The 25,949-nt window shown below is 49.7% G+C and overlaps 1 protein-coding gene across 2 annotated transcripts in view; it reads right to left on the bottom strand.

The window, feature by feature from the left end:
- LOC118160654 (endonuclease domain-containing 1 protein-like) overlaps window positions 1–25,949 on the bottom strand; it is a 69,151-nt gene that overhangs the window by 24,466 nt on the left and 18,736 nt on the right. The window contains exons 4-5 of one of the 2 annotated variants that reach the window (XM_035315512.1): window positions 25,113–25,187; window positions 22,264–22,348 (exon numbers count right to left, since the gene is read on the bottom strand). The gene's annotated coding sequence lies outside the window, so the exon portion shown is untranslated. The remainder of the gene's footprint in view (window positions 1–22,263; window positions 22,349–25,112; window positions 25,188–25,949) is intronic. The other variant, XM_035315513.1, reaches the window with a different exon arrangement.

The raw sequence follows: 25,949 nt of genomic DNA, 5'->3' as shown, positions 1-25,949 counted from the left end.
GGCGTTCAAGGAAAGGTTGGACGTGGTGCTTAGGGACATGGTTTAGTGGTGACATTGGTGGTAGGGGGATGGTTGGACCAGATGGTCTTGGAGGGCTTTTCCAGCCTTAATGATTCGCAGATTCTATGATTCTTCTTGACCTTGCTCAGCCAGGTCAGCAGGAGACAAAGGTAGGAACAAGATCCAGGCATCTTGTCAAAGAGGGGAGAACAGAAAAAGCCTTCCTGTAGCTTGGTCCTGCAGCTGCCTGTAAAGCAAACCTCATTTACATTTCATCGCTGGGACTGAAGCATGCTCACCCTTCAGTTCAGAGCTGCTGCTGCAAGTCGGGGTCCCAGCAGCAAAATAAAAGAGCAGAGCTGAGCGTGTGAAGGCAGGACGTGTAGCGCTACTGCTAAAAGGGGCCCCAAAGCTGCACGTGAAATGAAATGAAATAAATAAATATAACAAACCAAACCAAAAATAAATCAAAATAAAATAAAATAGAGAACAGCCAACCAAACGAGATGAAATACTGTAGTAGAGGAGCGGCAAACCCAAATGGGTCCAAGTGGGAACTGAAGGGAACAGCAGCTGAGCATGGTTGGCCTACTCTCAGTGGCTGATGTTGCGAGGCTTTCTGGAGATCAACGGCTCCAACCACCCCACTGAAGCATCTTCAGATGGGTCATTGCTCCTGGGGTAGGGCTCTGTCCCTAGGCTAAATTCCAGCCCAAAAGTTCCTCGCATCGACTCTGCTGGCTGGAGCCAGGGCCCATGACCCTGGCAGGACTCGGTGACTGGTGGCACGCCCAATGTGCACAGAGGGAGCTGGTCTACCTGGCTTTTAGCACCAATTGCTGCTTTTTTAACCTTTCCTGAAAGCTCCAGCTCCAGGGAGACACGAAGCTGTCCGGGCCGCAGGAGGCATCTGTTGTCATGGCATTATAAGGCATTTGTTTCCGCTGCATGGCTCTCCAAGACCTGGTACGGACTATGCTCCTAAGCACCTATTTACTCTTCCTAGCCCTCGGTTTTATCTGCTGTTCAAAATTTGCTTGCTTTGTCCCCACTTCAACTCCCACCCTTTCCCTCCTGCCTGCAGCTGAAGGTTTCCAGGCATTTAGAAAAATTCAAGCGTACGCTCCTCAACCTACTCTCTTCCCGTGTAGCTTTTGAAACATCTGCTCCCCCAGCCTGCAGAAAGCTGCTTGGGTGGGAGCAAAGGAGGTGAGGACAGGGTGGTTTCAGTTCATCGTTCTTCTGGCCATAGAGTAAATATACATATTTATAGAGTATAAATGCAGAGGGATCTCCAAGACCCAGAGGGTCGTGGTTGTTGGGATCAAACACTGCCCACCAGCCAACGGTAAGAGGGACGGGGTGAGTTGGGTGGGATAACCAGTTGTCCTGTGCTATTGCAGGCTGGTCTCTGCCTCTTTGGCATATTTTGGATGTTTTAAATAAGGGTAGGGCAGGACTCGGGTCAGCCCTCATGTCAGACTGGGGGTTGGAGGTGTTCTTCCCTTTTGGGGTCAGCAGAACACAACTCAAACGTGTCACATCTAACATTTGTGACACCATCTACAGTGCATGGATTTCAAGGGTGGAGAACAGAGAGAAGAACATCCATGCTGGAGGGTCAAATGAGATCAAAGTTCAGCGGAGAGAAGGTTGGCTGCCTGAAAGAAAATGCCTTTTTGCACAAATAAAACCATTGAGGTTGGGATTTGGTTGGAGATAAAGACTCCCTAGGTGCCCATACACACGTCTCCAGCTGAGCCAAGTGCTCCCATCATGGCCAAGGAGGATCTGGTCCATGGATCAGTCCCAAGGATCGGTCCCAAGCCCTGTGGGGTGCTCAGCATGGGGACCAGGAGACTCGGAGGGTTTGGTCTGGCTGGTGGCTTTGGTCTGCTGGCCTTGAGCAACACAACCCATGCAGTGATGTGCCCCTTGGTACGGGAGGCCACAGAACCCGTTTTCAACCTGCTTGATCTCAAAGAGCAAAAGGGTTCAGTCACCTCTTTCTGAAAAAAAAAAAAAAAAAAAAAAAATTTAAAAAAAGCAGCTGCACTTGTTTTTGCTGCAGGAAGTTCTCACTAATGGGGAGAGAAGAAAGCTCCTTTTAAAAACAAGGCCTTCGCCAGCACTTCTTGTTCTTCACTTTAGTTGGAGCCATCTCAACAGCTCATCCTCTTTTCTGCCTCTAAAATGCTCCAGCAGGCATCAAAACCCTCCATTTGCAGGGACCTCCACTTCTCAGAAATATATATATATTTTTTCCCCTCTTCTCTGTCCTCCTGGGTGAGTCATTTGGCCTAAATGTCCCTCCCTCCCCACCCAAATCACTACCGCTGGCAATAGTTTTTAGCTGTTGATCTAACGACAGCTAATATTCTGTCTCCTGTTTCCAAAATGCCATTGAATTACAGACAAACCAACCAATTTCCTCACCCTAATGATGTTTTACACGCCGCGAGCCCGCTACCGTGCCCTCTTTGCCTGTGATCTCCCTCCCCCTCCGTGCTCTTAGCTTTGCTCCCCTCCCAGCTCCCTCCTCTTGCAAGAGCCACCAGAAGTGGCCGGTTTGGGTGTCCCTGATACCAACTCGCCACCTTGGCCTCTCTTCCAGCTCTTCCCACCCGTGGATCAGGGCCTTCAGCCCAACAAACACCCACCGAGCCCTGACCCCAGCTCTGCTTCATCCCCTGCAGGTAACGAGGAGCTCAGCAAGCACCGTTAGCGTGGCTCTGATGCTAACCAGAAAGAGGGCGACCGGGAGGTACCAAACCCCAAACCACAATTAGCTGTTTAACAGCACGACAGAATTTAGTATTTTGTCAGTATGATGCTTAACCCGACAGCACTGGCACGGTGCACGGGAAGGATTTTGCCTGTGGCTCCCCACGTGGATGCCCTTGGATGCATCTTGCCCCTGGGGAGTGGGTGCTGCACGAGGTGCCAAGGCCAAAGGAAGAATGCTGCTTCGTTATCTAAGATGTCTTTTCTGGTCAGCTGCCATCGGTAGCCATCTCGTGTCTTCTGCTGTCATCCTGCCTGACCCAGAACCCCAAGGCACCATTACCAGAGAAGAGCATCTCCAGGCCCAAGAGCTGTGGCTATAGGGCTTGGTGTCCTCCACAGAAGACGAGCTGTGAGCGGGTCCTGCTGGGTGCATTGACCAGCAGTACTATGGATACCACCTCACCAAGGGCAGTTGGGGCCCCTGGCTCCTTCCCACCACCCCAACGCCTCTCCTGTCCCAGCCCAGTGTCCTCACATACTCAGTGCCACTGCTTCACCCACCCCCAGAGGGCCATGGAGGGTTGGCCAAGCTCTGGTGAAGGCTTGTCCTTGAGAACATCTGCAGGGCTGGCGGTGCTTGAAGACCCGAGTCAACCCTATTGACCATGGGTCCTTCAACCTTCATCCTTCAAGGGTCATTGAACCCCTGTTCAGTCCCCAAAGCCAATGCCAGCTTACCACCAGGGATGGGACATGGAGACCCAGATGTGCCCCTGACGTGCTGCAGGTGGAAGTGGGCCCAGCACTGCTCCAGCTGCTCTCTTTCCCTGTAGCTCTCACCCACCGCCCTTCCCTGGAGCTCTGCCCATCCCAAAGCCAGGCTGGATGGGGCTTTGGGACAGCCCGGTCTGGTGGGAAGTGTCCCTGCCCATGACAAGTGTTCGGAACTGGGCGGGCTTTGAGGTGCTTCCAACCCGAAGCGTTCTGTGACCCCGTGAAGGTGTCCCCTCTTTCCCCACCACAGGAGCCCTGGGCAGGTGCTTCTGCTCGCTGGTCCATCACTGGAGCAGCGGTGCCGCAGCAGCTCTGTGCACATGGTTCTGCTTCCCTCTAGTGACGACGTGGCCTCACACCAGCAGAGGCACGGCATTGTGGCTCGGCTTCTCCATCAGAGGGAAACCCTGTGGGGTGGGGATCAGACCCCTGGGGTTGGGGCCCCCTTTGCACGCACCATGGGATTGGATGGAAGCATCTCCTTCCCCACTGGGATGTGCAGAGCTCAGCATCTGGGCAGAGTTGGATTTTGTGTTCCCGTCAATGGGATTTGGTTCTCTGCCCATGCCCTCTGTTCATGCGTGGTGTTGGGACACCCATGTCCCTTGGGGAGGGCGAGCTGGGAAATGCTGGCTTGGAGAGCAGCCGAGCAGGGGGCAGCTGGTGGGACCTCTCACACATGCGCATGGCACCTCCATCCCAAAAAGAGTCCTTCAGCTATTTACGCTCGCAGTCCTCAGCTACTTTCCTAGAGCTGCATCGTGGAGGTGGGTTAGGATGGAGCCGGGAGAGAGCTGGACTCCAGCCTGGTGGTCTGAGCACTCAGCTGGGAGGCTTTCCCCAATTCCTTTTATTTTTTTGGTAAAACACCCAAAATTCATTTCCAAATCATGGGGCGCTGCTTTTTTGGGGTCCCTAAGTAGGGCTTCTCTTAGGGTGGCTGAGAGCAGTGAGGTCCTATTAGCAAACATCTCCCTACCACGCTTTCTGCAAGATGCCATCCCCCAAAGGCCTCTCTATAAATTTTTCACCCCAAAGCTATTGCGTATAAAACATTTCCCTGAAGAAACCCCTCTTCATCTCCACGCTTTCTCTAGGCTCTCCCCATCACTTTACGGTCTGTAGTTGCTCCTCGAAAGGAGCTGCTCCTTGAAATAAAGCAGCTCCTCAAGCTTTGAACGCAACTTCTCTGCCATTTCTGCCCTCCTCCGAGGTTATTGAGGAAAATCCCAGCTGTGGGCCAAACACCCACCGGAGGGAGCATCTTGGCCCTTCCTGCATCCTCACCACGGCGCCTGTAGGGCTGTGCCCTGGTGGTGCTTTATCTGACACTTGGATCTTCTCCCTGCCTTTTGCTCAGCCGCTGTATTTATTCAGCAGGAGTCAACTTCCCTCGGCCACGTAATTGATTGTTTCTGTCTCTGCTGTTTTCTGCCTCACCCCCGCCTTGTTTCGGGAAGAGGGGCTTTTCGGGGGGAGGAGGGGGTGTGATTCATTGCTCTGTGGGTTTTCCTGCCTGTTCAGCCCATCGGGTGGTCTGTCCTCTCCCCTCCGTCGTCGCTTTCCCCCGATTTACCCATCCCTCGGAGCAAATTGATTCCCCGTCGAGGTTTATTTTTGGCTTCCAGCTGTCGGGCTCCTCACAGCTGCCGTGTTCCTCCTCGACCCCGGCACCGTCTCTCTCCTCCTCCCGATGCTCCTCCTGACCACACTCCTTGGTCCTCCTCCCCTACCTTCCCCATGCAACGCTGCCTGTTTTTCATGAGCCCACCTGCACCTCTCCACACACCAGCAGCCCTGCCCGTTTTTGTTCTCTCCCTGGTGTTTGTCTTGGGTTTGGGTAGGATAAAATCAGGGATGAAAACCAGATCTGTCTCTGCAGGCTCAAGGTCTCCTGGGTCCTTGGGCCATCCTGCTTGGGAACGGACCCTGGTACCTCCAGGGGAGCTGCTGCCTGCGAGGGGGTGAGATCAGTGATGCTGCAGGGGGGATTTTGGCAGCTCGATGCCAACTCAGCTCCTACAGCTGAACCGTGGGTCTGAAAAACCCCAGCTCGGCTGCTATTTAATCCCAGGGGTGTCTGTGGGTGCTGCTGGCATGGGGATGATGCTCACTGTGCTGAAGTCCATGCCCTGAGCAAGACAGCTCCTGAAACCATAAATCCCCTGCAAGCCCAAGCTCCCCAGATCTGCACCTGATGCAGGGTCCTCCCCGTGTCTCAGCGGATGGGTTTCACCCATGGGTGCTCTCCGGGACACCCACCCCAAAGCTCCGAAGCCAGGATTGGGGTCTCCAGAGGGTCCTAGACATGGGACTTGGTGGTGGTGGTGAGAGAGCGACTCTCCTGGCGTGGTTAACGCACTGAGGTTGGGTTTACCCCTCTGAGGGGTGCCTTTCCAGCCTTGCCTCACTCTTGGGGCTCTTATTTGAAACCCTTCCGATTTTCCAGCCAATTTTGGCTGTGTCCCAGACCTGGGCACAACATCTCTCCGTGCCCCAGCTGGCACTCGCCCAGCCAAGGCTCGCGCTAGCCCTTAGCTCTCAGGTGGTGCCTGCCTTGCCCATTTGGATGATCACTGGCCCAAACTCCACATGCTGTGAGGACTTTCCTCCTGCCAGCTCCGGGTTCTCCAGCCTTGGAGCTTCTCCCAGGCTATGGCACCACGTCCATGCAAACCACAGGGCTACACGGCTGCGCGCACCAGGCATCCACATCACACATAGCAGGAACTTTTTTTTCACCATTTCACCCCGTAAACGTGCTCTGATGCGATTTTGGGTCCTTCTGGGAGCACGGAGCTGCACCCACGGAGACACTGCCGAAAACTTAGCACTGCTTGCAGAGCGATCCATGACGTGCTGGCCTTAATATGGGTCACGGTGATGTCTGCAGCCTTTCCCCCGGGGTATCACTCAGGGCACAGCGAAATACCTTTTGGAGACCTGAAAACGTTACAAAATTCGCTCTCGGGGTGCCACAAAAACAAGCTCCAGCACCGTAGCTCGGCGTGGTTTGGTTTCCAGCAGCCTTTGACATTCCCTGGCCCTCCGCCTGAATTAGCCCTGCTGGAAATGCGCACGGCCGGCTTTTCTCCACTAGGCTGCAGCATTCACTTTTCTTTTCCCCTCGGTGCCAAACCAAGAGGCAGCTCGGCCTTGGCCCCTTCCCCCGGGCCCTCCTGGCCCACAAAAATCCTCCGAAGACCTGATGGGGTGGGATGAAGGCCCAGCACCAACCTCCCCAACACCTCTCCTTCCCCGGTAGTGGTGGTGACGGCCATCAAGTTGGTTTTTCCCCCCAGTTTACAGCTGTATGCTCAATTTTCATTATGCTTTGCGTATCTCACAGCATTTAAGGTTGCACAAACCTTGATAAAAAGAAAGCTCCTGGTGGTACTCGGGGTTTGTGATAGGTGTGATGCCACCTCCAGCTAACTGGAGCCTGGCACTGCAGGGCCACGAGGCACCAGGGGTTTGAGGCAGGGCTGGAGGATCGCTGGTACCCCGTAAAACTGCACGTGGACAAACTGGGCTGGAGAATGGTTTCTAAGGGGAAGAACAGCGTGGGTGATGTGTCCACCTCCTGCTGGGCGTCCTCAGAGCCAGGGTGCGAGCTCTGAGCTGCTGCCGTGCGTCCTTCCTCGGGCAGAGCCACCCGAGGCTGGGGTCACGGTGAACATGCACCTGCAGCCCCCAAAACCAGCCGTGTCCTGGGCTGCAGCGGCACTGCGTGGGCAGCAGGGCAGGGAGGGGATTGTCCCCCTCTGCTCTGCTCTCGTGAGACCCCAGGGAAAATGCAGGGAAGGTGATGCTGCCCTGCGGCAGACCCCAGGTGGACCCTGCAGCCCTGGGGGCTCTGGCGGGGTGGCACAGCCCAGCTGGGGTCCTGCTGCCAGCGAGAGGCTGGATTCGAGGCGTCCCCTCGCCCAGCCACGAGCTATTCTCACCTCAATAAATACGCCGTGGGTACAGCCAGCAGCACTGCTCATCCCTCTGCCTCCATCCTCTCTGCTCCTCCTCTGCCCTCCTCCCCAGCTGCCTCTGCTGCGGAGCCCCAGGTGCCAAACCCACCACGGAGACCAAAAGCAGCTTTTTGGGGCCGAGATGCCATTGTTTTGGGGCTGCCCTCACCCTGCGGCGGGGTCCCTGTGTGTTGCAGAGGGCAGGGGAGGTGAAGAGATCTCCTCGTCCCTGTTACTTCCTCCGGGACCTGCAGTGACCTCCCGACTCCTTGTTTACCTTGGGGAGGACAGGAGCGCGGCTCGGCTCCGGCTTTGCAGCCAGCGATCAAAACACTCGAAACCTAAGAGCAGCAGTCGGATTTGAGGATCACCACGAGAGCACCCAACAGGCAGAAGCTGGAAGACGGCGATAAACGAAGCAGGGGGTTGGAAGGAAAAACAGAACGGCACGAGAGGAATCCGCGCCTTGAACAGCGAGTCCTCAATTTCTCGCACCGACCGCCTTGAAGCCAGCACCCCAGGTTAGGAGTTTCTTCCACCTTAATTTCTCTGCGCTCTGCTCCCTTGGGAAGCAGAAATAACAGCAGAGCCTCCGACGAGGCCGTCAAAGCAGCAACTGCTCCGCGGGCAGCCCCGAGGTGGGCGTCTCCTCCTGCTTCAATGATTTTCAGCCTCGTTGCTCGCCATGTTCAGCGGGATTTAGGCACGGGACTGCTCTACTTGCCCCAGCGTGTGCCGCCTGATAGCCAGGCGTGCTGGTACGCCACGAGGGCTGCTGAAAGGCAGCCGGGAGCAGGCTGCCCTATCTGTGTGGAGCCTCGCTCCTTTAAACACACGTGGGAGGGAGGACTGGTAAATCCTCGGGCAGTTTTTCATCTTGGCTCGACCGGGCTGGGCTTTGGGCTCAGTCTGTTGTCTGGTCCCCTGTCATAGCTGCTGTTATAATGATTCATCCATCTGGTTTTCTGGGAAAAGAGAACGAGCTAGGGAAATGCTTTTTCTTTTTTTTTCTTATTTTTTTTTCTTTTTTGGCAGCATCTCTCCTGCACTGATTACGATTTTGCACCCGCTGGCGCTGCGGAAGGAGTTTTGCCCGTTGTTTTTTTTGCTTCGCTGGAGCAGACGGAGCAGTGCCGAGGAGCCCGTTCCCCACAGCCAGACCTAACGGCGACGTCCTCGGCTGCGCCTGCGAGAGCCAAAGGGCCCCCAAACCTCCCCCAGCTCCCCAGCTGTGCCCCAGCACCACGCTGCTCCCCAAAACGCTGCCTGAACCGCAGGAGGGAGGCTCGGGAAGACATCCAGGTGGAAAGCGTTGAGGAGGGAGGTCACCTTGGGACTCAATAGCCGTTCTCGTAATTGGTCTGGTTTACTGTAAATTAGGTAGCAGTATGGGGGAAAAAAATCCTAAAAGACTTCATGCTGGGAGGTATTTAATTTTGGAGAACAAAAGCCACGGTGCTGTCCCTCGTTGGGCCGTACGGTGGTGACACCACTCTGGAAGAGACAGTGAGCGCGTCCAGCTGGCGCCAGCATCATTTTTGGGTATGGCACCAGCACAATTTTTGGGTAGGGAAGTGGCAACGCCACCTCTCTGCCAGCAGCCCTTCACCACGCTGCCTTAAGCATGCCAGCTCCAGGAGGGCTTTCCTACCTCCCCGTGCTCCCACCTTGCCCGTACCAGTTCAGTCATGGGTCAGACTGGGAAGGCAGCAGCTTGGGTGGCACCAACCCCCCCAGATCAGAGACATTATTAATAAATCCCCTGCAGCTGGGTCTCGTATCCAACTTCTATTTTCCTCCCGTGTTAAAGCCAGCCTTCCTGTGACAAATTCTTCCCTTGCTCCCGGCTCCGTATCCGTTAGCAGCACCGTGCGCTCCTACGAAAACCAGATCCTCCTTGAGCCCACCAGCACAGGAACTGCCCTCCTCGCTGGTCCAGCACCCTTCCTCTTTTTTTTTTATTTAGACTTGACACCTACTTTGTCCCGGCAGCCTTTACCAGCGTGATTTCATCCCGAGTGGGTGGCAAGCTCGCTCTCCCCCGCTCGCAGCCTCTTCCCGACGGCTCCTGGGATCCCCGCCAGCTCCTCTCCACCCACGGCCTCTCCCGTCGAGGCGAACCACGCGGCTCCTGCTGCTCCTAGCGCCAGAGGAGGCATCGCACAGCTGGGAGGCTGCCTCGGAGAGACGGAGAGGAGCCAAGGATGTCCTCACCACAGGCACAGGTCCCCCGTCTGCATCCTTGGCCTGGCACCTTCCAGGGACAGGTACCCCAAGGGAAAAGGAGGTGCCCTCTGAGCACCAGGAGCACTTCTGGGCTGGGTGGGTGCCAGATATCTGGCACGGGTACCCAGAGGTTGTGGTGTCCCCTCCTTGGAGAGCTTCAAACCCACCTGGAGGTGGCCTGGGCACCACCTCGAGGTGGCCCTGCTGGAGCAGGGTGGGAGCAGAGGGACCCAGAGGTCCTCTCCCACCGCAACCAGTCTGGGGTTCTGGGAACTCAGCTTAGGAACAGCTTTGCAGGTCCCAAGCCAAATAGAATCTGGTCATTTTTTAAAGTGACTCCCATGTTAAAAGGCTTGCATTTAAGCCTTCCCTACACCACGTGAAATAGGATCGGATCAGCTGCTCCTACCATAAAATGAAGCTGAGCGGCCCCACGTACTCAGAGCATGCCGAGATGAGGATTTGGTTCCGATTTTGAAATCCTTGCTGAACAGAGTATTAAAATTGACATTAGGGCATGACTCAGGACAGGCTCCGAACCCCTCAGGTTGGCCACCCCGCTCCTTACGACCAACCCGCTGGCTTCGCTCACAACGCCGCACACACGCACCTCGCTTTTCAACTCTTCTTCTTTGAGTCTTTTTGGAGATCTGCTTCCTCATTTGGGAAATTGAAAGATAAGCAACAGCTCCACGATGAACAAAAACATCACAGAAATTCCAGGGTTGCCAGAAAACATCTCGATATGGTGACAAACGTGGTCGTGCTGTGGTGCTGCCGAGCGGCCGTGGGAAGGCTGCGTTAGCAATTATTCATGAGTGTCTCAGGCTTTCCAAGCAAATCTTAAATATAAAGATTTTTTTTTTTCTTTTACACTATCGTTTCGCTTCAAAGTTCTCAGAGTTCTGAAATCTGCAAATTTCCTTGCAGCGAAACTAGGAAATTTCTCTTTCCTCAATCAAACGCTTCAGCTCCGACTTCGGTTCTCACCTTGGAAACGCAGCGGAGCCTTCACACAACAACCTATCTGAAAACCCAACAGCCTGGGATCATCTTCATGGATTTCCTGAGAAATTTCTGTCTCCCAGATGTGCTCTGGGCAGGATCTGATCTGCCTGGAGCCTGCTCCTTTGGGGAAGCAATCCCCTCCGCCCAGGGTATTTCTGGTAATGACAATCCATTTGGGAGACTCCCCATTCCCCTCCTTTTCCTCCACAGTAAGGACAAACATGACTGAAGATTAAATAATGGCAAAATCGAGCAGGGAAAAGGGCTCTGGAGTCCCTTGGAGGTGATGAGCTTAGTCACTGCGTCTACCAGGCTGCTGTGTATTGCCTGATGACATCCGGATGTCCTCTTGCCTGCTCAGTGGCCAAGAAGGGAGCACAAAGCTGGGTTTTATGCCTCGAACCCCAGATCTCCAAACCTTCTCAAGGGGCGATGTGTCTTCAGCATCCGATGGGCACCACTGGACAGCAGGAGCCATCACCTCGATGAACTGTGGCCGGCAGCAGGACAAGTCTCTGCAGAAAGCACAGCCATCCTGAACGACATGCCAAGAGCTCTCATGTTTGTAGGAGTCACATCAGAAGCCAAAGACTGCTTCGCTATCCTCTCTGGACACAACTCAGTGAATTCTAACTCTGTTTTTATTAGCATTACCCAGACGTGAATTTGCTCTCCTGGCATATTCAATGAGTTGGGAGCTCCAATCCTGTGTTTTACAGCACCAGAAAGCTCTGCCAGCCTAAGCCTTGCTCCATGCTTAGCAGACGCCCCAGCGGGACTCAGCCTGCAGCAAAACCCATGCTACCCGCACCTATTCCACTTGTACCCCTGCCGATCCAACACGACAGATCCCTCGTGCAGGTTATTTTTGGCTATCAAGTCTCAAACTGCTTTGAAAGACTCAGGAGCAATCCATCAGAATAACACTACGCTGTCTCGTTTTCTATTCCACCCTTTTATAAGCATTTTATGCCTCCATCTTTCGTTAGCGTAAGGATGAGGCTGCCGCAAATTGTGGTCCTGAGCCACAATTTATCTGCCGTGAACACCAAATATTCCTCCTGCATCATCCCAAGCTCTTATCCAACGGGATCAAAGCTTTTGCCCCCTAAATTCCCCATGGAGTTTGTAGAGCTCCCCTATGCGAAAGCCAGGTGTCTGAGGATACTGATGGAGGATCACTGAAGTTTCAGATGAATCTGGCATTAAATTTAGGATCACGTAGTGACGTGTTTTAATGCCCCAGTAATACAACAACAGTACATCAAAAGGCATTCCTAAAAGATTTTGTGATAAAATACCCCCACCATCCATCTTCCTCCATCCTCAAGCATCCTTTATGCTAATCCCCGATTGCTGGGGCAACGGCAGCGCTGTTTGGGCTTAGTACGAGCTCTTACTTCCATTTTAACGTCGCCCCAAAAGACCAGTCAGCGACTAGAGCCACTCTGCAGACCATGAAGCAACCTCCTTGCGCTTTACCCCTGCTGCAGGGTGTCAGGCAGCAGGATGAGCAGACTCGCCAGCAGCTGAAGTTACACGCCGTGGTACCCGAGGAGCACTTTGGATGCGATGTGCATAAGCGCCGCTTCGCCTCCAAATCTGGCTGCCTGACAAGACGGCTGTCTTCTGGTAGCTTCACTTTGAAAAAGACCAAGTGCTGAGAGTAAATAGGATCAAAAAAAAAAGAAAAGAAAAGAAACCCATTATACAATTCTCCTCCCTTCCTCATGCCTGTATTTTACAGTGGATTTTGTTCTCGTGCATCATTTTTCTTCCTTCCTTCCCACCTTCTTTCATTCTTTCTTTCCGCCGCTGCTGCAGGAGAGATCTGAGAAGCCGTAGGACACAGGCACACCAGCAACGTTACTCACGTCACAAAAGCCTTCAGGAGACCCAGGTACTGAGCAGCTCTGTTTTTTCTCACTATATGGTGCAAACAGAGAAAATTACTACAGCTTAAAAACCTCTTCCCTTTCAATAGAAATAATTAAACTTTAATAATCTCCTTCGGGTGCTTTTTGTGGGATTGCTTTTTATTAATTTGTAATTGATTTTCGCCGTGAGATTAGTTTTTGTGCTGAAGTTTCGTTTAAGTATAAAAACCTCTCCATATTCAGACCTTACCTTGCGAAGCCACCGAACTCCGAACGCGCTGAAGGACTCTGCACAAGAAATCAGTCAAAAAAAGGTCTGGATGGGAGCTACTTCAGCAGCAAACAGACTTAAAAGACATGGATTCCTGGTAAAGCACTTCAGGAGTGCAGTACTTCAGCTTGTAACCTCTCTAAGAACATCTGTCAAACTCCCCCAAATACGTCCGTGGGCAGGTGTCAGCTCTTGGCATCGCAGTGCAACAAACACACTACTCCATGTTCTACCTTTTCGGCTTTTTCACAACTTTATGGTAAATTAAGGACTAACAGAACACCGTCCTACCCACTTCTGAGGGTTTAAACAAGACCAACCACGCGGGTGGATTTCACAAAAGGATGCAAGTGAGAGACTCAGAGGCCGTGTACTTTTCACACTCGAGTCTCTTTCGGATCGGGATGACTTGATCCCTTCTTAGTTAAACAAACAGAAATAAAAGGGAGGATATGCTGAGGATAAAAGGGAGGATAGACTGGTGAAAAACCAGAGGATATGCTGCTGATGAAATGGAGGATATGCTGATGAAAAGCCAGAGCAGGGGAAGGAGAAGGGTGAATCTGCTGCCCCCAGCCAGCTTAGGAATGCCTCGGAACACCCAAAAGCTGCTGCAGTTGTTTGCAGCCTGTAGCAACTTTGCAGTTTCTCCATACCAGCGAGCAGGGAAAGGCAGCAGATTCCTGCTCTTACCGGTTTCTTTAGGAAAGGCTCCTCTGCTAGTGGCATGTATTGCTGTCTGTGTCACTACCTCTCCAAAAGTTAGATGCGGGATGATAATCTGGCTGAGGAATGCATTTCAGAAATTATCTTCACGGCTAATGAGATCCTGCTGTAACTGGGGACACGACCCAGACTTGGACTCCGCATCTCTGGCCGGTTGTGTTTCCCTGAAGAGTGCAGTTCTCGGGAAAACTTCTTAGGTACTACAGCGTCCTTGGGAAGATGACTCAGTTTTGTGGCTTATGCTGTTAAATGTAAGAGAAGAGAAAAAGCTCTTAGGTTAGCAATGAAATCCTTCCCAAGATCTGTCTTTCAGCACGTCCAGAGTACAGTAATTGGAGACTGGAAGGATTCCTGCTGCTTTTTTGTATTGTCATACCTCCTGGCTAGATCATTAAACCAAGAGTCTTCTGATATTATCTTTTTCTTGATCTTGAGTCCAAACTGGTAATTTCCATTGGGAAAACAACCTCTCCTTATCTTCTCTCTCCGTACTGTATGCCTTGCCAGACCATCTTGACACTGATGACCTACATCAAAACCTCATGATGCTTCTTTTACATCTTCTGTCTACAGCTACAGCCTGCATTTTCCCCTAGCAAGTATCTCCAGCTACATAAAGGCACCTAACAACAATGGAGCTTAAATATGTAATAGCTCTGCATTCGGTCGTTCTGTTCACTGAAATACCAGACTTTCCTTTTTTTTCAGTCCTAGGTAATACCATTAAAGATTCTCTTTGGAGACTTGTATAAAATTCACAAGGAGCAATTCCCCAATCACTATAACCGATTTCAAATGGTGCTAGAAAATATTATTGACTCTGAACACCAAAAGAAATCAGTCATCCTCCAAAGGGGTTACCGAGATCTGCAAGGATGAAGAGTTAAGCACTGGATAGTGTTTTACATGGGAGGATTCCCAAACGCTTGATGAATATTTATTAATTACCTCTGTGGTATTATTCCATAGAAAAATGTTGTATTATTATAACATACAGATACAGAAGGTGGAAACTTTCAGAATCATTAGCTCTGTACTTCTTTTTACACTGTATAGCCAATATTAAAATGCCACAAATACTTGGATTTTGGGTACCCTCAGCCTGCGTGGTCCCGTTGTCACCGATACTGGTGTTGGCCATTTCCAGTGACCACAACTGGCACTTTAGGCTGCCAACCTGCACTGTGACCGCTGCAAGAGACACATGATAAATAAGCACGTTGGAATCTGCCAAGCACGCCACGGTGAAAAAGCGACCAGGCAGCACGTGGATGGGGCCAGCATCCAGCACTCCCAGCGCTTCCATGGTCTGCTTTAAATTCTGTGGTGCTCTGGATGACGGAGGCACCCTGCGTCCAAGTACTCACAAGGGCAGTAAAGAACTCAAACCAAAGCCGTATCTGCTTCAGCTTGAAAGCAGAGCACGAGGTTCCCATCCTTAATCCTCACCGTACCGTTCAGATGTGATGTAAGCGTGGGTGCATTAACATCAGGGTCTTCGATGCTGTGTTGCAATTCTGCATTACATTTTTTTGCAGTGTTTATGTCTCGTAAGCCCTCCTCTGTCTCCGAGTTCTGCTTCACCCCTTACAAATACTGTAAACATGCTGCTGCCCAGCAGTATTACACCAGAATTTCTGCCCCTGAAATCACACCTGGTGCTGCTCTCCCACAGGCCATACACTCAGAGGTCCCAGCCTCCTGAGGTCATTTGGTTGGTGGTGGAGCTACAGCTAATGGCAGGAGCACATCTTGACCTCTTCTTTTCCACCACCGTTTCCAAGGAGCCGTTTCACTGGCGAACGCAGGCATTCTTCCTCCAAGAACACTGATTTCAAATGGTGCTAGACAATAAATAGTTAAATCTAAACCACCATATGAAACCAGCTTCCTGAGGGAGCTTGTTTCTAGCTGAGACGATGTTCCTGTAACAACAAATCGGAAATGCCACAGAGGAGCACCTATCCAGGTTGGGTTTTTCCATCTTTGTTTTTCCTATTAAATAATTGATGTTGTTTTCTTACTCTTACCCTTGGCTCTGCCTTGAGTCACCGGATGCTCATTTGTTTTCTATTACAGCGCTACCAACAGAGAGAATTGCTTCCAGCACTGTCACCCTGAAGAATTTGCTTAGTCAAGCTCGGACATTGCGTACAAGGGTTTAAGCAGGGAGGCAGGACCTTTGTCCTACTTTTCATTCCTGCCGTCTCCAATTCACACACGGCGTCTGCTGAGGTCTGCCCACAGCACCGAGATCGCCAAGGATGTCGGTAGGAGAAGCACTGCTGCAAACTCCCTCTAGTGACAGCAAAACGACGTGCGAAACGTCTCCTGCTAGATGCTAAAGCACGTTATTTTTAACAGCAGCAGCAACAGAGCGTGACCCAAGTTAATATTAATCCCTGCACGTTGAAGATTTGTTCCGAAGGACGGCCTGAGAAGCAGCCCACCTGTCTGCCAGCTCCCACCGAGGTGGCATTTGCAACATGGAGAGAAGGCGAGTGCCCAAACCCAACGCAAGGACTGAGTAATTACAGACTACGCAGCACTGGCACTTACCACCTGGTAGCAGCACTGCTTCTAGGAAGTCTGACACAAGGCTTTTTCCTGGAACTCTACGACTCAAGTGTGTTCTCGACAACTTCTTTTCAAGCAGATGTATTTTTTTTGTAACCTGCCTTCGGCGTCTCGTCTCAGCTGGCGGAACAAACACAGCCAAATGGCATCTGCAGAATTGCGTCGAACAACGCTGAGCGCTCGCGCAGGCTGCAAGGCTCAGCCAGGCTCGCGGGGACGCACTCTGCGCAGTGCTCCACAGGAACAGAGGAACAAATTGCCCGGAGCAGCAGCACCGGCACAGCAGCACGGTGTTTCCTGATGTCAGAAGGGAAGCGCTGTGCCCCGTGTGGCTGTGAATAACACTGTTCTTGTGGTGCAAGAGAAGATGCTGCTCTAACGGTGTTTAAATGCAGCAGTTTTACAATGTGGACAGGATCGAGCCTCTTCCAAGGCACAAAAAGCCTCCAACTTCACCCTGCTGTAGTGTAATTCAAGAAGTGAAGCACTGCACTTGTTCCCTTCTGCAGTGTCCTACCTGCAGGTACTCTGCCTGCTGCTGGCAGCTCTGTTGAAGCCGATTACAACCTTCACCCAAGCCGAACCCATCTGTGGTCTCCTGAGGACAGCCACGGCGTCTCAAAATCCTTCTATTCGGGGGCAGGAAATCATGTCAAAAAAAAGAAATTACATCTGTTCCTACAGGTTAATCGCCTCCAGAGGTGTGTATCTCTCTTCCTTTACCACTGTGACAATCTAAACAACTTATCTTAGCCCAGAAACTGAACTTGTAGATGGCTGGAGATAGAGGAGAGAAATCTCCAATGAGCGTGGACAGTTCCCCCGAGGCTATCTGTCAGCAGCACAGCCAACACACACTCCCCCCCTAAAATCTTCAGGAGAAAGTCCAACAAACCTGACATCCATCTGTGAGACAAGGAAAGCAATAAAGCTTCACAACCATTATCTTCCCTGGACAAAAGCAAGGCTATATCGTGATACAGGGTGCGTGTCTGCACCGTGACACCCGTGATGTGCATGGGATTTGACGCAGAGGTTCAGTTTTTTGGGGTTCTGTCTTTAGTGCTACCCCTAGAGCGTGTGCAGACCGCAGCAGCTCAGCATGACTAACCAGAGAGCAAACTCTCCCGTGTAATGCATTTGTAGTTTTGAAGAAATCATCTTTCAAAACTTGTAATGACGCTGTGCATTTCCAGAGCACAGATAATGAGAAACACTCTCGCATTAGGGCTGTAAACTGTCACTTCTGAACTGGTGAAACAGATGAACTACAGATAGAGAGCTGATGCACTGCTCCGAGAGTCCTCCTCCTAATCGGGCCCTTTACCTTCTGGAGAGGAAGAAGAGGAGCAGAGAAGGTAACACCTTCACCCTTACGTACCTCCTCAATAGAAGAGCAAAAACTGGGGAAATATGGAAACCCAGAATACATGGATAAAAATTACAGAGGGAAGAGTGTCCTATTGCATTGCTTCTGTACTTACAAACACTGCTCTGTAACCTTTCAGAAGGAATTACGGGAATGAAACGCCCAGGGTTTAAGCCCTGATCCTCAGGTACCCCTCTCCCTCCTAGTGATTAAATCCAAAGGTTACACACTCAGAATAGTATGTGAACTGTGACCCCTTTCTGAATGAAAGTGACAATTGCATGCATTTTATCACATGAATCCAGGGATAATCAGGGAAAACATCTACTGGGAGTGACTTACAAAGACTTCCAAAAAGCTCCTGGACAGGAAATTCCTCAAAAATTAGTCCTATTGCTTCCTCGCCATGCTCTGCCATAACAGGAGCTGTGCAAATGGATTTTGTTAGAGCTTTGCTTATGACAGCTTTATGATCCATCCATGACAGGCTGGAAGACCGAGCCAGCCTGTAATTTGCAGACAATAGCCCACGAGTGCGTTATGTCTGACAAACTGTTCAACTTACTGTAACTTTTCAAACTCCTTTTTTTTTTTTTTTTTAATAAAATGTGAAGCCAAGGGAAGATGACAGATTGACAACTCCGCAGAAAGCCTCTGTTCACAGAGCGGCTATAGCATGGGAACGGAGTGTGTGAACTTCCTACTGAACGCCTGGCCATATCTCTCCTTTACGAGCTGCTGCAGATACCCTATGGCATGAAGGCCGAGCAACCATTGAGGAATTGTCCTCCAGCTGAAAAAAAAAACAATTAATACTAACTGCAGTGAGGAAGAACTGCCTACCAAGATAGTAATTGGGACTGTGAAGTCAGATACAGATGCGTTTAAAGTCTTTCTTTTTTTTTTCTCAGTCATTTTCAACTTGAACTTAAACCGCTGCTATTGGGGAAAAGCTGTTTCATCTTTTATATTTCTGCACCATCAATCCCCCAGCGTTTTCACCACCAGACTAATGAATTCCAACTATCAAGAGAGCTCATCCGCTATGTAATTTGTCTTTTTTTTTTTGTTCCCTTCACAAAACAAGCAGGAAAAATGTTTTTAATTTGCAAGGCTGAATAAATACCTCCTGTGTTTGCCAAGACTTTGTTGACATTCACGGCTGTCCACAAAGCTGATTTACTTCTCAGGGATGGTTCACCTCCTCAAAAAATAAATGAAAAAAAAAGTGTCCAAACAAGAAGATGCTGATTTTTAAAAAAGTAAATTATAATGAAGTAAAATAAAATGAAAAGCAGACCAATAAATATTACCTTGACTAGTGAAGCCCCTTCAACCAGGATACAGTCCCAGAGCAGATTTTCACTGACAACAAGACCACTTAACACTTGGACACCCTCCAACGCTTGCTGTGCCTCCGATGCTGCAGTTCCTGCAGGTGCACATCACCTTTAGTTGTATGGATACAACTGTCGGTGGGCCATGCTGTAAGCCAGAGCACTCAAATAATTCTAAGTCAAAGAGAAGAAGTGTTTCTTTTCCTCACCGAGGTATTTTCATGGACATGTGTTTGCACATGGTCAGGAAAGGGAAGGCACTGCACTGCTGCTGAGCTGGAAATGAATGGTTGGGGGTAGGCAGAAACTTATTAAGCTGGCACTAGCAAGAGACATGAATTGTGGCATTACACCTTGGATAGCATCAAATCCCATCTCCCTTGCTCAGCTGGTCATGAGGAACAGAGATGAGAGTTCAGCCTGCAATGAAACACAGGTCTTGAACCTACAGAGAAAAAAAAAAATCAATTCACCAAACTTGGAGTTTCTTACTAAAGTTTTCCTAGGTCTTTATAAAAGGTCCAGCTTTCACCCTTGGCCTGCTGCCTAAATTTTTCCATTCATACTTTTATCTTTTTGCTGAGCAATTTTGTTATCATAAAATCAGCTATGTGAAAGAAACAACTGAAGCCTCCACAGCTGGAATTTAGTATGGCCAGAATGTCTGCGCTGACTTGACATAAACAGGTGAGGAGAAGCGTTTAGGTCATTTCGGGAAGGGAATTAACGACATGACAAACCATTACTGTTAGAATTTCCTACCCTGATGACAGTACTTCACATACCTCGCTTTCCTTCCTGCCCTTTGTTTAGCTGTAATGAAAAGATCTACCAAGCAAGCGAACTGGGGAACATTCCTCTGGAACAGACCAGCAGCCCTTGAATAAAAACTGGTATTGCTCACTAATCCAACATCTAATTTATCTGTTATGTACACACAATAGGCTTATCTTTTTTATTTCAGAAGCCTCTCAAAGCTTCCAGCAGGAAAGATCTGATGGCTAATGACGCAAGGTATCTGCAAGTACCAGCTGATACCAAGGAGGGACACAGATGTGCTAAACCTCAGAAAAAAACTGCTTCCCCCACGTACAATTTTCTCCATCTATTTCTGGAACAGCTCACTATTGACAGACAGGGATGTCCTCAGAATCTGGAAGAAAAAAATAAAGTATCAGCAGCTGTCGGAATCGGTCCCCTCTTTGTGTTGCTCTTCAAATAGGTGAATTAAAAAACAACCTCAAAATCATTCTTCCCTTTCTCCAGACTCTTACAGGCCTTTAGCCAAGTTACTGCTTCTCAGTCGGAACTTAAGTGAGAGCTTTTACAGTCAAATCGATGAAACAGGCAACCAAAGTTTACCACTAACCTTATCACTCAAGTACAGATAGCATGTTTCCTGTCAAAGGAGTCATTTTGGATTACAGCTTCAGAAGTTACTGAAAAATAGAAGCTAAGTAAGATGTATCCCATGTGGTCTACTCTGAGGCGCTGAATGCACGGCAGCGGCGTGGCCTCGTACTGCAGGTAAATGATTCTCTGCAAAAGGAAGAGCTGTAAATAGAAAATGCCACAGGATCACCTACTGAGCAAAGCAATATCCTCGACGTGCAGTCGTCTCAGACTTGCTCTGAATTCTGTTTTTTGAAACCTCTTCAGGTTTATTTTTGGGCTGATTAGGGAAACAGAAATCCTAAAAATACAAAAGCAAGCTTATCAAGCTGGGGGAGAAACAGGGAGATGTTCTTGTGACAAAGACTTTAGTATATGAATTATTCATTACTGAAAATTACTGAAAAAAAAACCACACTAATTCTTACAGGGGGAGGGAAATTTCTGTGCACCCAAACTGAAGCACAACAGGCACAAGCTGCACTGCAGGGAATGAGATGCAGGTCTCCACAAGTATTATCAGCTTGAGTGTCTCACTCTTCTTTTTGCCTATTGTTTTGTAGTATTTGCTAGAATTTGAGGCAAAAATTTGTGAGCTAGCCTGCTAACGCCGTGAATTCAGTCATACCAAATTCGGCAAGAGCTGCTGAAACAGTAAGGAAGGATGAACAGCCTGGCTTCAGCCTCACCACTATTTCTGTCCACGTTCCCATCCCGTGCCCATCACCATAGCAGCTGGCTGCTCTTCTGTCAAACAGCAACCTTCAGGGTTCAGCAACAGAGTGAGGAGAGTAGTGTTTTTTCTGGGGGGTGCCATCCTTTGCTGGACAGAAGTGGCCAATGTTGTACTTTAGAAACTGTACAGGGCAACCAACTGCACCATGCTCAACCTAATTCCCTGGTTCTGGTAAGGTATGCTGAGAACAAAGGTACATTTACCAAGCGACTACTCACAACAAAACTCACTGCTTCTTGCCCAAGTCTTTTCATTATAAAAAACAACCCCCTTTTTTTTCTTCATTTCCACTGCTGTCTTACACATGCAGTAGGTTCTTAGTGGGAACTGGGAGGAAACCGATGACCAATGGAAAAAAAAACACCAAACCAGTTCTTCAGTGTAAAGTATTTCCTCTGACTTAAAGCCTCTGGAATCTGAAGAGCAACGAACATCATTTTTAGAAACCACCCCGGCAAAGGCTCTAAGTTTCAATACCAGTGCAAAGCCCAGCGCTGAACAGAAATGCCCCCATCATGAAGCCCTCAGAAACTGCACCTACTGCTTGTGTTCCCGTGCCGTGCGTTGCATCCACTCACGTCTCTACCAAGTCAGCTCTTCAAACAAGGCATTTGTAACTTTTTTTGCCCTCTGCTTATCTTCAGTGCTTCGTTCACACTGGTACATAAATTATCATGCTAATTCGTCTGTCTGAGGATGAAGAGTGACCTGGAAAGAACTGCCCTTAGGTATCATTTAGAAGTAACCATAAACATGCACAGAAATGTTCATTTCTCTGTATTTTTTTCTGGTACAGTACAAACTCCACTTATGCTTACTTTGAAAGACTCTCTGATTACTGAAGAGCAAGGAAAATAGAATTACCACACAGAAGAGAAGACAGCAAATGAAAGGGATAGGAAATTTAATCAGATCCAAGTGTGATTGTTTTTAATCCCCGCTCAATTCCCATGCCTGATAAACAGACTGCAGAGAATCTTTTAGCAGAAGATTTAAGTATTCTTGACCCCTCCCATCAGGGATGACACTGCAGAAACACGAACGCCAATCCAGAAATATTTTCAGAGCGAAACAAACCACCTTTGAACCCTTCTTCTGTTATATTTAAGAAGCAAAGAAGGAGAAAACGATTTTTAAAAATACCTGCTTCCTACGTACCGTGCTGCAGAACAACAAACACAATACATGCCAGATATATTTACCCCAGCCACTTCTCAGCAGGGAACACATCCAGTGCGGAGAGCACATCCCGTTAATTTACTGGAAACAGGAGTTATTTACCTTTCAGTCGGTACACATTTATAAATAGGCTTTCCCTCCGTGTTCTTCCTTTGGCATATGGAAAGCATTCTCGGGAGATCAGCACCTGGAATGTATAAAAGGGCTTATTTAAATGCTTGTTTGCATTTTCACTTTAGCTTCTCCTCGTAAAGGCAGAGGGAAGTTGCACGGCTATGGTATGTTTTTAGGTTTGCTTCCACGTTGGATCACATGTTTGATTACAGAATAAGACAGCGTGATAGGAACACAAGCAGCCGACACTTCCCACCACTGCAGGGGAAGGCCATAAATGAAGTTGGTGCAGACCCTCCACAAACAGCCCATTTTGACCAAGAGAATAAACAGAACCAGCCAGTGGCTTTACACACATATAAATACAGATGTATTGAACTCCTGTTTTCTGTATCTGTTCATTTAAGCCAAGCTACGTCACCTAACTGAGCAGTTTGTTTCTTCTGGCTGTGAAATGAGAGGGATGACGGATGTACCTGAAGGTTTTAGGGACAGATGACTGGCTCCTGTGTCGGGCTGGAGACTGAAGAGCCAGGAGATGAGAGGGATCTTCCCCACGCAGGGAGCAAGGAAGAGGGGTTCCCCATCACCTGGACCAACCGTGAGCGTCTGGTGGCACTGGAACTGATTACACCCTAAGGACCACACGCAGCTTTGATCCTCACTCCTGAACCTCTTCTTACCACTCAGCTCATGCATTTGACTGCCGTTACAGGACAAAATACATCTCCGGGACAAAAACAGGCGCTGCGCTTCAGTAATGAACACCGATGCTGGTGTACGCCATGAACATTACCGTGCTAACTGGAGGACACAACATAATGTTCCACGTAATCAGCACAGGCAAGTGAGATGGGGAAAAGTCGCTGCTGGGTTTTGAAAGTCGTTCTGTTCTGCAGAGTGTTTTTTGCTTTCATCGACTGCAGCTACTGAACAAATTCAGTTGTATTAGACACATACATCCCTGAAGAACATATCCACTTTGCTGCAGCTCGCTTTTTGAACCTATTAGTCCCCTCCCTATTCCCAGCTCTACCTTGTGAAGCTACAAAGGTCAGCACATCAGACTTCGAGCATTAAAACAAAGAAGGCTCGAGTTCTGTTTCTGGTCTGATTTGAGGAACTCCGTTTGAGGATGCTATGGAGATATTTATCTTCCCTGTGACTTCCAGGGGAGGCACTGTAAAAGTGTTGTCCCTATGATGGACCAAGACACGTTGATGATCTGAGAGCTTCACATGAAACAGGATCAGAGCAGTTTGGTTTCCAGTTTAGTGCCTGACTCAAGAAAGAGTGAAAAGAGAACAAGAGAAGAGGAAGTCTAAGAAATAATGAAACAATAAAACCTCCTGTGTAGGCAGATTAAGAGCCCGATGGCTGATCTACCCTAGGCATCACAGGAACACACAGCCTTAAAATAGAGGCTGAAATAAAAAGGTACTTTTGTGGCATTTGCAGAGGGTTGGCACGGCAGAAAGCTCCTTTCTGCTGAAATGATGCTGAGCTGCAGCTGACGTTAATTCACATCTGGCAAGTCAGGGAAGCGTCTCAGGAGAGAAACGAAATGATGCACAGTGATGCACATCTGGAACGTGACTACACAGCAGCAGCAGGCAGTTATGTGCTGGTGGAGGCAACTTTTGGGCATTAAAATGCAGAATTCATTTTTGATGAATGCCTTCAGAACACGATTAGCAGAGATCAAAAATCAGGGACATCCAGCCAGGTTAAAATCTCGGCCTGGACAAGACAACGGTCTGTGCTGAATGTTTGTTCGGTGGGAAAAGGATAAGGATGAAGAACCGGTGCTAACATTCGGCTAAGGCAAAGTGAATTGGCACCTTGAGGTTTCAAACGAATTACAGATGCAGGAGTCAGCCTGGAAGCGGGGTGGGATGGAATCACAGAGGAGAACCCCAAATGGCAAGTGAATAATGTAACTTACAACCTTTAAAAATCCAGCCATTATTAGGCTGAGGAAGAATAAAGCAACCAGAACAAACCCAGGTGACTTAGGGAAGAAGAGTTAGATCTTTACGCTGCCTACATTTGAGTTCTCCTATCTGTAACAGACAGATAATTAAATTAATTCATCAATTACTGAATGAGTTCACTTACTTCATGGCATGTAATTCATTTAGCCCGATCTGTTAAGAGGCACGTCCTAAAGTCAATTTGTAATAATTTGCAAATTCAATTTAGTATCTTAGACGTGATGAGGAAAGGGGAATTGAATGCGGAGAACAAAACCGCGCCGAAGACGCAGAACCCCCCGAGAGGACGCACACCACAAACGGCAGCAAGCATCTGTCAGCAAGGTCTGCTCCCCGCTCAGCACTGCCAGCCGGGCTGCAGGGACCACGCGGTGCTTGCAACAGGTTTGAGACGACACACGCAGCTGCCAGCCCGCGCTGCCGTCCCCGCAGCCCCGCAGTTGGACCGGGTTTTCGCATTGTGTTCTCTCCTTCCAGCCCCTCGCGAATAATGTCATCGGGAGATTCCTTTTGCGCAGAATTTCTTTGTGGTTTTAATGCTGGCCAAGTGAATTCATTCGAGATTATCCTCACAATTGTCTCATGTAGCAACTGGGAAGGTTGAAAGGATAAAATAGCTGAAGGGATGACTGGGGTGAGGAATATGTGCTATGCGATGCCAGCTGCAGCAAAGGGCCTGGCGAAGATTTAAGAAAAAAGGAGAGGGAGGCCTTTGAGTGTAAAGCCTGATGGTGGCTTGAAGGCAGCACATGCATACGTCTGTGCACAGAAAGTGGAGCAGGTGATGGGGGAATGGCTCGGAGCAGGTTCTGGCTGACAGCACGTGCAGAAGTGCCCACGTACCGGTGCGAAGGTGGGAGCAGCACCCCTCGAAGGCACGACCTGCCTCTCTGCAACGCCGACTGTTCCAGCAGCTTCCTTCCAGCGTGGAGAGAAAACAGGGAAAGGCACGCAATTAGCAAAGAAGGGAAAGCAGCCGAGCCATGATAACATTAGGAGGCTATATTGAGCCCTCTTTAATGGGAAAATTGAGTTAGGTTGCTACCAACAGCAAGCCAAAAATTTGTACTGGTGCAAAATACACAAGGTTAGAGCTTCAGAAGCCCGTGGCCTCTCTGCTGGGTTGGTGACTGAGCACCGAGCGGCACGACACGGCTGTGTGCAGGACAAGCACCCCTGGGCACCAGGCTGGAGGGCTGCGGGCACGCAACAGGTCACCGAGCCACCTCTCCCCCGAGCTCTCATTTTGGGGAAGGGTTTTTAAATGGAGAGCCCACTGCAGACAAACAGAAAACAGAGGGCAAATGATGGATTTGTGTTTTATTCTGCCTAAATTTTGGCAGAATGTAGGTGCCCGGAGCAGTAAAACCATCTATTCGGTAGCTGTTTGGGTGTCTGCAAGTGTGATCTGAGAGCCTGGTGTTACCTGCCGCTGGTGATCAGAGGTGCCCCATTTGGGGTGATTCTCCCAGGCAGCAAACAGCCTGCACGTCCTCTGAAAGACCCCCAGACCCACCAGAATCTACACTAACCCCACAACTCTTTCCAGAACAAGGCAAGGCAGCAGCAGTCTGGCCCCTGGAGCCCAGGAAGATGAGCCATGTTTTCCATCGCCTTGGCCTTCAGCCTCACACTCCGTCCACCCCAGAAAATGGCAGCAGCACAGATCCAACACACGAG

The sequence above is a fragment of the Oxyura jamaicensis genome, chromosome 1, assembly GCF_011077185.1.
Source record: "Oxyura jamaicensis isolate SHBP4307 breed ruddy duck chromosome 1, BPBGC_Ojam_1.0, whole genome shotgun sequence".
NCBI lineage: Eukaryota > Metazoa > Chordata > Aves > Anseriformes > Anatidae > Oxyura > Oxyura jamaicensis.
This window is presented reverse-complemented; position numbering and strand designations above follow the sequence as displayed.